The 11,674-nt window shown below is 42.6% G+C and overlaps 1 long non-coding RNA gene across 1 annotated transcript; it reads left to right on the top strand.

Annotated features, from left to right (window-relative positions):
- The first annotated feature begins 924 nt into the window (after positions 1 to 924).
- On the top strand, positions 925 to 8,949 carry LOC129657176 (uncharacterized). Its single transcript, XR_008716582.1, has 4 exons — positions 925 to 1,707; positions 3,958 to 4,016; positions 4,966 to 5,035; positions 8,858 to 8,949. It is a non-coding gene; the product is annotated as an uncharacterized LOC129657176 (long non-coding RNA).
- Positions 8,950 to 11,674: the final 2,725 nt, after the last annotated feature.

The raw sequence follows: 11,674 nt of genomic DNA, 5'->3' as shown, positions 1-11,674 counted from the left end.
CCCACTCCCGGTATGACCTGCCATAAATAAAGTGATTTAAATAATCTCTTTCCGGTTCAGTTAGGATGTGACTATTCCCAAGAGGGTAGAATAAGTCTTGTAGGTCAGGGTCTTTTCTCCTGGTGTGAGAGTCCTTTTAAATGACAGATGACCTCTTTCGGTCACTTTTGAAGAGGCATTTTGGAGGAAATGATGAGAAATGTGTACAAGTGGCAGTGGTAAGGAATCCAACAATGAATCCTATCATAGACGTTGACTTGGTTGACACATAGACACGATGGAGAAGGAGCTCAGAAAAAGGAAAATACATGGCTTGGAACTAAAAGAGAAGAAAACAAAATGTAATCAGAAAACAATAAAAGGAAAAAAGCATTGTCTTTGCTCCAGATAAAGCCTTCCGCAACCAATTAAAAGCTACATTTAAATACAGTTGTCACAGATTTAGTCAAACATTGACCATAAATCAGCACCAGCACCCAAGGCTGCTATAGGGTTTCAGAATATTTTTTTCCACTTCATTTTTTAAATTGAAGGATATTTGCTTTACAGAATTTTGTGGGTTTTCGTCATACATAACAAGAATAAGCCATAAGTACATTTTTAAAGTCCTGGTTCACATTCTATATTGGGATATTGCTTTAATTTTTTTTAAGTGCATAAGAAGGAAACAAATTGTCATTAGTGGGGGGTGGTGAGAGGCAATGTATGAAGTCTTTGAGTAATTTAGAAATAAAATCTTTTAAAAGATTTTATTTCTCCTCCTTTTGAGAATACATTCTGACACTAGAGTATACAACTGTATTCTCTTCAATAGGATTAGATCATAAAGAGACAAAGAGAGACTGAGATTATGGTAAATTTATATCAATCTTTTAATTTCTTTGTCTCTATGAATCTGTATGCAGGTCAAGAGGCAAGAGTTAGAACTGTATATGGAACAACAGACTGGTTCCAAATTGGGACAGGAGTACGTCAAGGCTGTATATTGTCACCCTGCTTATTTAACTTATATGTAGAGTACATCATGCAAAATGCTGGGCTGGATGAAGTACAAGCTGGAATCAAGATTGCCAGGAGAAATATCAATAACCTCAGATATGCAGAAGACACCACCCTTATGGCAGAAAGCGAAGAAGAGCTAAAGAGCCTCTTGATGAAGGTAAAATAGGAGAGTGAAAAAGTTGGCTTAAGACTCAACATTCAGAAAACTAAGATCATGGCATCCAGTCCCATCACTTCATGGAAAATAGATGGGGAAACAATGAAAACAGTGAGAGACTTTAATTTTGGGGGCTCCAAAATCACTGCAGATGGTGACTGCAGCCATGAACTTAAAAGATGCTTGCCCTGGGAAGAAAAGCTATTATCAACCTAGACAGCATATTAAAAAGCAGAGATATTACTTTGCCAACAAAGGTCCATACAGTCAAAGCTATAGTTTGTTTTTCCAGTAGTCTTGTATGGATATGAGAGTCGGACTATAAAGAAAGCTGAGTGCCAAAGAATTGATGCTTTTGAACTATGGTGTTGAAGACTCTTGAGAGTCCCTTGGACTGCAAGGAGATCCAACCAGTCTGTCCTAAAGGAAATCAGTCCTGAATATTCATTGGAAGGACTGATGCTGAAGCTGAAACTCCAATACTTTGGCTACCTGACGTGAAGAACCAACTTATTGGAAAAGACCCTGATGCTGGGAAAATATTGAAGGTAGGAGGAGAAGGGGTGACAGAGGATGAGATGGTTGGATGGCATCACTGACTTGATGGGCATGCATTTGAGTATGCTCCGGGAGTTGGTGATGGACAAGGAAGCTTGGCGTGCTGTAGTCCTTGGGGTCGCAAAGAGTCAGACACGACTGAGCTACTGAACTGATGATGATATAATATGTATAAATATAAAATAAGATATCAGTATACTAATACTATATTTATCAGTATAAAGTAATATAATCATGCAACAAAACTTTGAAACAAATGAAAAAAAAATCACCCTATATCAAACCACCCAACACACCACCATTTTGGCCTATTTCTTTTCAATCTTTTTCCTAAGCAAATTTCAAAATCTTTGCAGGTATAATTATAAAATATAAAAACATTTATATCTTACTTTCTCCATAGAGTATGAAGACAGGATTTTTAAAATGTGGATACTGCCTTTCTAAACTGGAATTTCTTTACAGCAGGATCTTATCTGCCCCTATGGGCTGTGACTCTCTTTTTTTTGGCTGCACCGGGTCTTTGCGGGCTCAAGAGTTGTGGCATGCAGTCTCTTAAGTTGTGGCGTGTGGGCTTAGTTGCCCCAGGAGTGTGGGATCTTAGTTTCCAATCAGTGATAGAACCCATGTCCCCTTGCTTTGCTGAAAGTTTTATTTTTGTTTTAGTTTCAAAGGATTCATTAACAAAAGAACCCACTCATTATTCAAAAATAAACAGTTTCATTTTTTTATAGGTTATTTGACTTGATTTCAACACACAGTCATTAAAAGAAAAGAAGTAGAAACAACAGAAGCAATAGCATATACAGCACGGAATTAGGGCAACCTACACTCAGGCTTGAACAGTGCTGGAAAGACCCTTGTTTACAGCAACTTGCAGTCCCTGCTGGGAGAGGGTCCTGGGTGGTTTGTCCACCTGACAGGTGAGACCTCAAATTGCAGTTTGGGGGGCTCTCTCTTGTAACTCGGAGAAGGCAATGGCACCCCACTGCAGTACTCTTGCCTGGAAAATCCAAGGACGGAGGAGCCTGGTAGGCTGCAGTCCATGGGGTCGCTAAGAGTCGGACACGACTGAGCGACTTCACTTTCACTTTTCTCTTTCATGCATTGGAGAAGGAAATGGCAACCCACTCCAGTGTTCTTGCCTGGAGAATCCCGGGGACGGGGGAGCCTGGTGGGCTGCCGTCTATGGGGTCGCGTTGAGTCGGACACGACTGAAGCGACTTAGCAGCAGCAGCTCTTGTAACTCCAAATCTGTTATTATCATCAGTTTGCATGCAAAAAGGCAGCTTTTTTCTCCCTTTTAAACTTTTTACAGTGACAATGTTATTTGTTTCACCTTGTGAGTCACAAGGCTTCTTAAACCTTGGGGGCTTGGCCAGAGCTCCAGGAGCTCAAGAATTCCAAGACCCACTCCCTTTCTTATCTGAAGTGCCACCTGACTTGATGTGCTTGCAGGCAGGCACAGAATCTGGGCAGGGTTCCAGGCGAGGCAGTAGTAGGTCAGAGTCCTGCTCTCCTTCTTCTGAAGCCCGAACAAGACTTTCTCCATTTTAAGTTCCCTAACACCCCTGCATTGGAAGGTGGATTCTTAAACACTGGACTGCCAGGGAAGTTCCCTGGGCTGCAACTGTTTCATTGCTCCAGCAATTATTCTTCATCAGCAAATGACAAAAGAGTCTATAAGATGACCCTGTTAATCATCTGCCCTACAGTAAATTCTCTTTTTTCCTTTGCAATCCAAACCCAATTACTGTTCAGATGTCCACATATTCTTTACTGGCATCCATTCCTAACTAAAAAGTGACTGGGTTTAGCTAGTCCTGGTGGTTCATTCCTCTGGGTATAATCATTCTACTCAGTGAGATGTGAGGAGAAACGTGGGAACAGTTTTTCATTTTATTCCAAGAGTCATGAAGGAGAGATGGTCCTCTTCTTCCAGGCATTGTCATGCCTACATAACAGAAAACTCTGGAATCATCTTGCAACAAGGAGGAGAGCTAGCTGAAACAAAGCCAGGATGTTGGGGTGGGCAGAAAAATGACACCGGTAGTAATACTGAGCCACTGCCCCCAGCTGTCCTCTCTCCACTAGGAATTGACCCACTACTTGGGTTTCACAGAGAAAAGGGCCCAGCAAGCGGTGGCCAGTGGACCCTGATTTTGCCCAAGACCTTGGTCCACTGCAATTACTATTCGTTTTTCTCTGATCTATGTCTCTCCTTGTTCCCTTAATTTCAGGAAAGAAGTTTAAAGCATCTCTGGGATCTGGCATTAAATGTTGGAAATCTTAACATTTGGTATGAATTCATTCAGTATATGTGAAGACAGTGAAGGACAGGGAAGCCTGGCACACTGCAGTTCAAGGGATTGTGGAGAGTCACAGACAACTTAGTGACTGGACAACAAACAAATGTGTTTTAGCACCTCTTTTGGTCTTGATTTGGTGTTGGAAGAACAAATAAGAATGAGGCATAATGTCAGTTCTCAGGTTGTTCAATAAGTATATACCGACTGCCAGTCACGTGTTAGATACTGGGGTTATCGGAGAGACCAGAGTCTGACAGGAAGAGAGACTCCCATCCCCTAATAACTCATTTTCCACATAATGTACTGTGTTGTAGCACATAATGTGTGTTGTAACAGTGGCATAAATACAATATTCTAAGAGTCAAAAATTGAGAAGTGGCTCATTGTCAAGGAGGACACATTTCATAAAGGGACTAATATTTATGAGGTGCTTTAGCATGGAAATAATATTGGGTGGGCTTCCCTGGTGGCTCAGTGGTAAAGAATCCTCCTGCCAATGCAGGAGACGTGGGTTCGATCCCTGGTTTGGGAAGGTCCCTGGAGGAGGAAACAGCAGCCCATCCCACTATTCTTGCCTGGAAAAATCCCATCGACAAGAGGACCTGACGGGCTACAGTCCACGGGGCCACAAAAGAGTCAGACACAACTTAGTGACTAAGCAACAACAAATTTAAGTGGATATGATTTTCAAGTGGGTATGAGGGGAATTTTTAAAAAACACACACACAGCTTCAGTTGCACAGGGAAATTTTGTATAACAATGATTTGGTGGGAAGCCAAATGAGAAACCAAACCATGTACAAGGTGATGTTTCTCTGACAATATATTAAAGTTTGAAGCAACTTGACTTTAAAATCCACTTTCTATGCATTGAAACAGCAACTGAACACTGGAAGTAACAAATAAAATTACACATTAAGTAATGGTCTCTGGTCATAGAACTGTTCTGAGGTAGACTGAAGATGATCAAGGGATTGAAGGAAATACTCTGGCACTCACTACTGCTATGGTAAGCTCCCACGCCGTCAAGGTCATTGCATCCATTTGTTTATTGCTGCCCCCATTGATTCCGCCTGATCCTGGGTTATCTGTTGCAATCATTTGGCACACTATATGGAAAACTATTGACCCCATAGACGCTTATCAAATCTTCAGTCCAGACATTTCAAGTTCGAAATGTATTTTCATTCCCGACAGGGCTAAGATATATTTCATGTTCCTGTTATAAGACCAAACCCCAAAGCTCAGAAAACCTCTATCCTTCTCATAGTGGGTGTTCCAGATACAGGGTGTAGTGTGGCCAATGGTAACTAATCCACAAAGGGGCAGACCTTGTTTTTAGGGTTCTGTGGAACAGCTGGATGAAATTTCCTTCAATAAATGCTCCAAAATCAGACATAGACCTATAGAGCATTAAATGGTAAGTGTTTTTGGATAATAACTTTGATGGCTGTGCAGCAGATGGGCTAAGCAGGGGAATGCTGCTGGAATAGCCCAGATAAGACTTGATGAGAGCAAAGGTCATGTCAGGGGTGTGTGTGTGTGTGTGTGTGTGTGCTTAGTCATGTCTGACTCTACAACTCCATGGACTGTAGCCTGCCAGGCTCCTCTGTCCGTGGGATTCTCCAGGCAACCTTACTGGAGTAGATTGCCATTTCCTACTCCAGGGGATCTTCTCAACCCAGGTATTGAACAAAAGTCTTGCATCTCCTCCATTGGCAGGCAGATTCGTTACCACTGCATCACCTGGGAAGCCCCAAGAGCAAAGGTAATGGGTGTGAATACATGAGGCTTATGGAAGAGTGCCTTAACTTTGACTAAGTGCCTACTGTGAAGTGAGATATATATATATATATATATATATATATATATATAATGATACATATGGAAGTACAGTTTTAAAGCTATATTGAATGCATGAAATCAGAACACACACACATACACACCAACCCATGCATTCTGCTTTTTGCTCAGCACTCTGAGTATTTAGATCTTTATCAATACCTCAGATTGTTGAGTTATAAGTGAGAAGGCCCCCAAAGATAATACAAAAACACAATATAGCTCTTGGGGAAATAAAACTACCATAAACTGAAAAAACAATGTGCAAAATAAAATCTTCACAGTCCCGACTGAATAAGAATACTAAATAATGATAACAACAGCTAACTTTTACTCAGTACCAGAATGTATCAGAACCATGCTAAAAGCATGCAGTTCACTCTCATGCAAGGCCTGGAGCAAAGATATATAGCAGAGCCAATTAATATTTTTATTTTATAGAAAAGTAAACCACTTTGGAAGTGCTTAATCATTTCCCCAAAGTCACATGGAGAGTGAGTGGCAAAACTCAGACCCAGACATGGGCCTGTCTGACACCCAAGCCTGTCCTACAGACAGAACAGAACACTGGGGCTGGATCACATTCAAGGCCCTTTAAAAGCACATTTTACAGTGAAAAGCTTTAGCCTCGGGGCACTAGAAATTTGGCAATTTCCAGATACATTTGCCTTGTTTTTAATATGGTTGATCTAAATCATTTTTTAAAACTTTTTTTTTTTAAGATTCGGAAGCATGACTGAACAAGTCTTTAAATCTATCATTTTTGTGGCAGTAAAGTCTGGTTTAAAATGAATACATTTCTTCTTCACTGTATAAAGGACTATTTTACTGTTTTTTCCTCCCATCTCATCTCCAATCTCATTTCCCGTGAAAGTAACTAAATTCTTGGTACACATGCTGTCTGGCAGTTTCCAGTCTTGACTGTGGGTCCGCATCACTTGGCTTTTTTGTTTGTTTTGGTTTTTTGTACTGCTAATATTCAAGGCAAAACAATTCAGAAGCAAAGCTAAACCACATCAAAACAAGCCCTGTGTTAAATTTGTTATATTTACTTTCTCCTTTAATCCTCCCAACAACTTCATGAGTTAGATGTTAGTAAACTGAAGTGCAGAGAGATTGTTGTCAATGTCACACACTTGTAAGTGGCCAAGTTCTTTAACATTGGGCTATGTAACTTCTGCTTACTGAAGGGACCAAATCCATTTCCAAAATAACTCCAATCAGATCCTCCCACAGTAAATTATATTCTCCTCGGTTTACTCACTTCAAATGGTAAAGCTCATCCATCAGAAGAGATTTCACATTTTCATTCATAGGGAGCGTCCTTATCTCCATTGTTTCTAAATTTCTGCCATGCCAAAAGCTCCTTTGCTAGCAGGTAAGACTGACGTATACGTCATTGTTTTTATAAAAAACTGTACAACCAAATGGACATGGAACTGGACATGCAACAACAGACTGGTTCCAAATAAGAAAAGGAGTACGTCAAGGCTGTATATTGTTACCCTGCTTATTTAACTTATATGCTGAGTACATCATGAGAAATGCTGGGCTGGAAGAAGCACAAGCTGGAACCAAGATTGCTGGGAGAAATATCAATAATCTCAGATATGCAGATGACACCACCCTTATGGCAGAAAGTGAAGAGGGACTAAAGAGCCTCTTGATGAAAGCGAAAGAGGAGAGTGAAAAAGTTGGCTTCAAGCTCAACATTCAGAAAACGAAGATCATGGCATCTGGTCCCATCACTTCATGGGAAATAGATGGGGAAACAGTAGAAACAGAGGCTGACTTTATTTTTCTGGGCTCCAAAATCACTGCAGATGGTGACTGCAGCCATGAAATTAAAAGACGCTTACTCCTTGGAAGGAAAGTTATGACCGACCTAGATAGCACATTAAAAAGCAGAGGTATTACTTTGCAACAAAGGTCCATCTAGTCAAGGCTATGGTTTTTCCAGTGGTCATGTATGGATGCGAGAGTTGGACTGTGAAGAAAGCTGAGTGCCGAAGAATTGATGCTTTTGAAGTGTGGTGTTGGAGAAGACTCTTGAGAGTCCCTTGGACTGCAAGGAGATCCAACCAGTCCATTCTGAAGGAGATCAGCCCTGGGATTTCTTTGGAAGGAATGATGCTAAAGCTGAAACTCCAATACTTTGGCCACCTGATGCGAAGAGTTGACTCACTGGAAAAGACTCTGATGCTGGGAGGGATTGGAGCAGGAGAAGAGGACGACAGAGGATGAGATGGCAGGATGGCGTCACTGACTTGATGGATGTGAGTTTGAGTGAACTCTGGGAGTTGGTGATGGACAGGGAGGCCTGGCGTGCTGCGATTCATGGGGTTGCAAAGAGTTGGACACGACTGAACGACTGAACTGACTGTACAACAAAATTGCTGTTTATTCTTTTTCTTTTTGGCAATGCCCAGTGGTTTGTGGGATCATAGTTCCCAGACCAGGGATTGAACCTGAGCCTCATCAGTGAAAAGGCCAAGTCCAAACCACTGGACCATCAGGGAATTCCCACAGAATTGTCATTTAAAGAGGCAGTCAAAGAGCATGCAGTTAAGAGAATAGAAAAAATATTGTGGAAATGTCAGGGAGTTAATTAATAAAACCATTCTGTCCTTTTAGATGTGTGATGTTTATAGACTTTATCACCTCTTCTATGTACTTTTTATACCTAAAAAAGTATTTATATTTTTTAAGTATAATTACTTACTTTTTAAGTAAGTAATCATACTTACTTTTAAGCTTAAAAGTAGTAAGCAATTAAGAACTGTGGAGCAGCAGGGTAAAGAATCCACCTGTCAATGCAGGAGACTCCAGTTCAATCCCTGGGTTGGAAGGATCCCATGGAGGAGGGCATGGCAACCCACTCCAGGATTATTCCCTGGAGAATTCCATGGACAGAGGAGCCTGGCAGACTACAGTGCATGGGGTCACAAAGAGTCGGACACGACTAAAACTTTCATTCTTTCACTTTCAGGGTGCTACAATACAAGAACAATTGCTGTGGATGTAAGTAAGAAAGAAGAAAAGCTATGGAAAGAGGACACGGATCTTAATAGGAATAGAGGCCATTTCGTGTGGGCCAACCAGTCCCACGTAATACAATTGTTCCTGAGGACTTTGTATAGTAAGCGATGTTCATAATAAACAACTCTGGGCCATGAAAAAAACATTTAATTTTCTACAATATTCCCCTGAAAATAATATTATTAAGCATCATGGTGTTTAAAATGTCAGTTATATAGGAAATTTACAAGTTTATTTTACAATAATGTTTTAAAGATAATAAAACTATCAGATCAGATCAGTCGCTCAGTCGTGGCCAACTCTTTGTGACCCCATAAATTGCAGCACGCCAGGCCTTCCTGTCCATCACCAACTCCCGGAGTTCACTCAGACTCACGTCCATTGAGTCAGTGATGCCATCCAGCCATCTCATCCTCTGTCGTCCCCTTCTCCTCCTGCCCCCAATCCCTCCCAGCATCAGAGTCTTTTCCAGTGAGTCAACTCTTCGCATGAGGTGGCCAAAGTACTGGAGTTTCAGCTTTAGCATCATTCCTTCCAAAGAAATCCCAGGGCTGATCTCCTTCAGAATGGACTGGTTGGATCTCCTTGCAGTCCAAGGGACTCTCAAGAGTCTTCTCCAACGCCACACTTCAAAAGCATCAATTCTTCGGCACTCAGCCTTCTTCAACTTTGGAATGCTCTCTGGGATGTTTTTTTCCCAGACAATGCTTGCTTTGCGAGAGTGCTTCAGTTGTGTCTGACTCTTTGCAACCCTATAGACTGTACCCCACCTGGCTCCTCTGTCCACGGGATTCTCCAGGCAAGATTACTGGAGTGGGTTGCCATGCCTTCCTCCAGGGGATCTTTCCGACCCAGGGATCGAACCTGTGTCTCCTGCAGCCTCTGCACTAGGCAGGCGGGCACTCTACCGCTAGTGCCACCTGGGAAGCCCAATGCTTGCTATAATCTTAGCATTATTTGCATTTCCTCCCACACTCAAGAGAGAGTTAAGGAGTCCAAATCTCAGGTTAGAGACAATGTAAGATTAAATAGTACACTTAAATACTTGTGCAGCTTCGCAGGTGGTGCTGGTGTTAAAGAACCTGTCTGCCAATGCAGGAGACATGAGACACAGGTTCGATCCTTGGGTCAGGAAGCTCCAGAAGGGCATGGCAACCCACTCCAGTATTCTTGCCTGGAGAATCCCAAGGACAGAGGAGCCTGATGGGCTACAGTGCATGGGGTCACAAAGAATTGGACATGACTGAAGCAACTTAGCATGCACACATGCACGCCACACAAGATGAACAGTGACTTCATGTTATGTGTGAAGATGAGTACAAGGTCTTCTTCCTAGTATTTAGGACCACACTGGGCTTTCTCTATGATCAACCTAGACAGCATATTAAAAAGCAGAGACATTACTTTGCCAACAAGGTCCATCTAGTCAAGGCTATGGTTTTTCCAGTAGTCATGCATGGATGTGAGAGTTGGACTATAAAGAAAGCTGAGTGCCGAAGAATTGATGCTTTTGAACTGTGGTGTTGAAGAAGACTCTTGAGAGTCCCTTGGACTGCAAGGAGATCCAACAAGTCCATCCTAAAGGAAATCAGACCTGAATATTCATTGGAAGGACTGATGTTGAAGCTGAAACTCCAATACTTTGGCCACCTGATGCAAAGAACTGATTCACTGGAAAAGACCCTGACGCTGGGAAAGATGGAAGGCGGGAGGACAAGGGGACGACAGAGGATGAGATGGATGGATGGCATCACTGACTGGATGGACATGAGTTTGAGGAAGCTCTGGGAGTTGGTGATGGACAGCGAAGCCTGGCGTGCTGCAGTCCCGGGGTCGCAAAGAGTCAGACACGCCTGAGCTACTGAACTGAACTGAACTGGGCTTTCTCATCTCATAAGGCAATGGCACCCCACTCCGGTACTTTTGCCTGGAAAATCCCATGGATGGAGGAGCCTAGTAGGCTGCAGTCCATGGGGTCGCTAAGAGTCGGACACAACTGAGCGACTTCCCTTTCGCTTTTCTCTTTCATGCATTGGAGAAGGAAATGGCAACCCACTCCAGTGTTCTTGCCTGGAGAGTCCCAGGGACGGGGGAGCCTGGTGGGCTGCCGTCTCTGGGGTCACACAGAGTCGGACACGACTGAAGTGACTTAGCAGCAGCAGTAAGTCGACTGAACTGAGCTAAAGTCGCTTTAAAAGCGCCCACTAGATGGCGCTGAACTAGCAGGGAGGACTGGACCAGGAAGCCTCGCTTTCTGGTCCCCCTTCTCTATACTGACCCTCACCTCTCGTTCAGTGTGCTTGATGTTCCGAGAGAGCAATTGTTCAGGAATGTCTAATGATAACAGAACCCTTTTTAAACATTAGACAAACACAAGCCGAGGTGGGTAAACATCATTAAGCAGACTTCTCCTTTGTCTGATATTATAGGGAATGACGCCTAGCAGCACCTCATGCAAGCTGGTGGGCTTGCAGTTACCCTGTCTATAACAAGGCACCTTTTGAAATAGACTGATTATCTGTTTGGGGTGGAAGACAGTAGGAGGGAGGCGCCAGGCAGAAGAACACTTGAAAACTGCGTGTGTTCAGGGACAGAAATGTGAATTTCTCTCTGACAGGAAAGTGGAAGACTCAGACACGAGGAGCCTGGAGTCAGATGCCCTTGTGTTGGAACCTGCATATTCATGCAAAGCTGAAATATCCTACACTTTCATGGACAGTAACAGTAAGTGACGCCTATGTCAATATGGGAAATACATTTTTCTTTC

This window comes from Bubalus kerabau, chromosome 7, assembly GCF_029407905.1.
Source record: "Bubalus kerabau isolate K-KA32 ecotype Philippines breed swamp buffalo chromosome 7, PCC_UOA_SB_1v2, whole genome shotgun sequence".
Classification (NCBI taxonomy): Eukaryota; Metazoa; Chordata; class Mammalia; order Artiodactyla; family Bovidae; genus Bubalus; species Bubalus kerabau.
The sequence above is the reverse complement of the archived record's forward strand: the minus strand, read 5'-3'. Positions and strand labels throughout refer to the sequence as shown.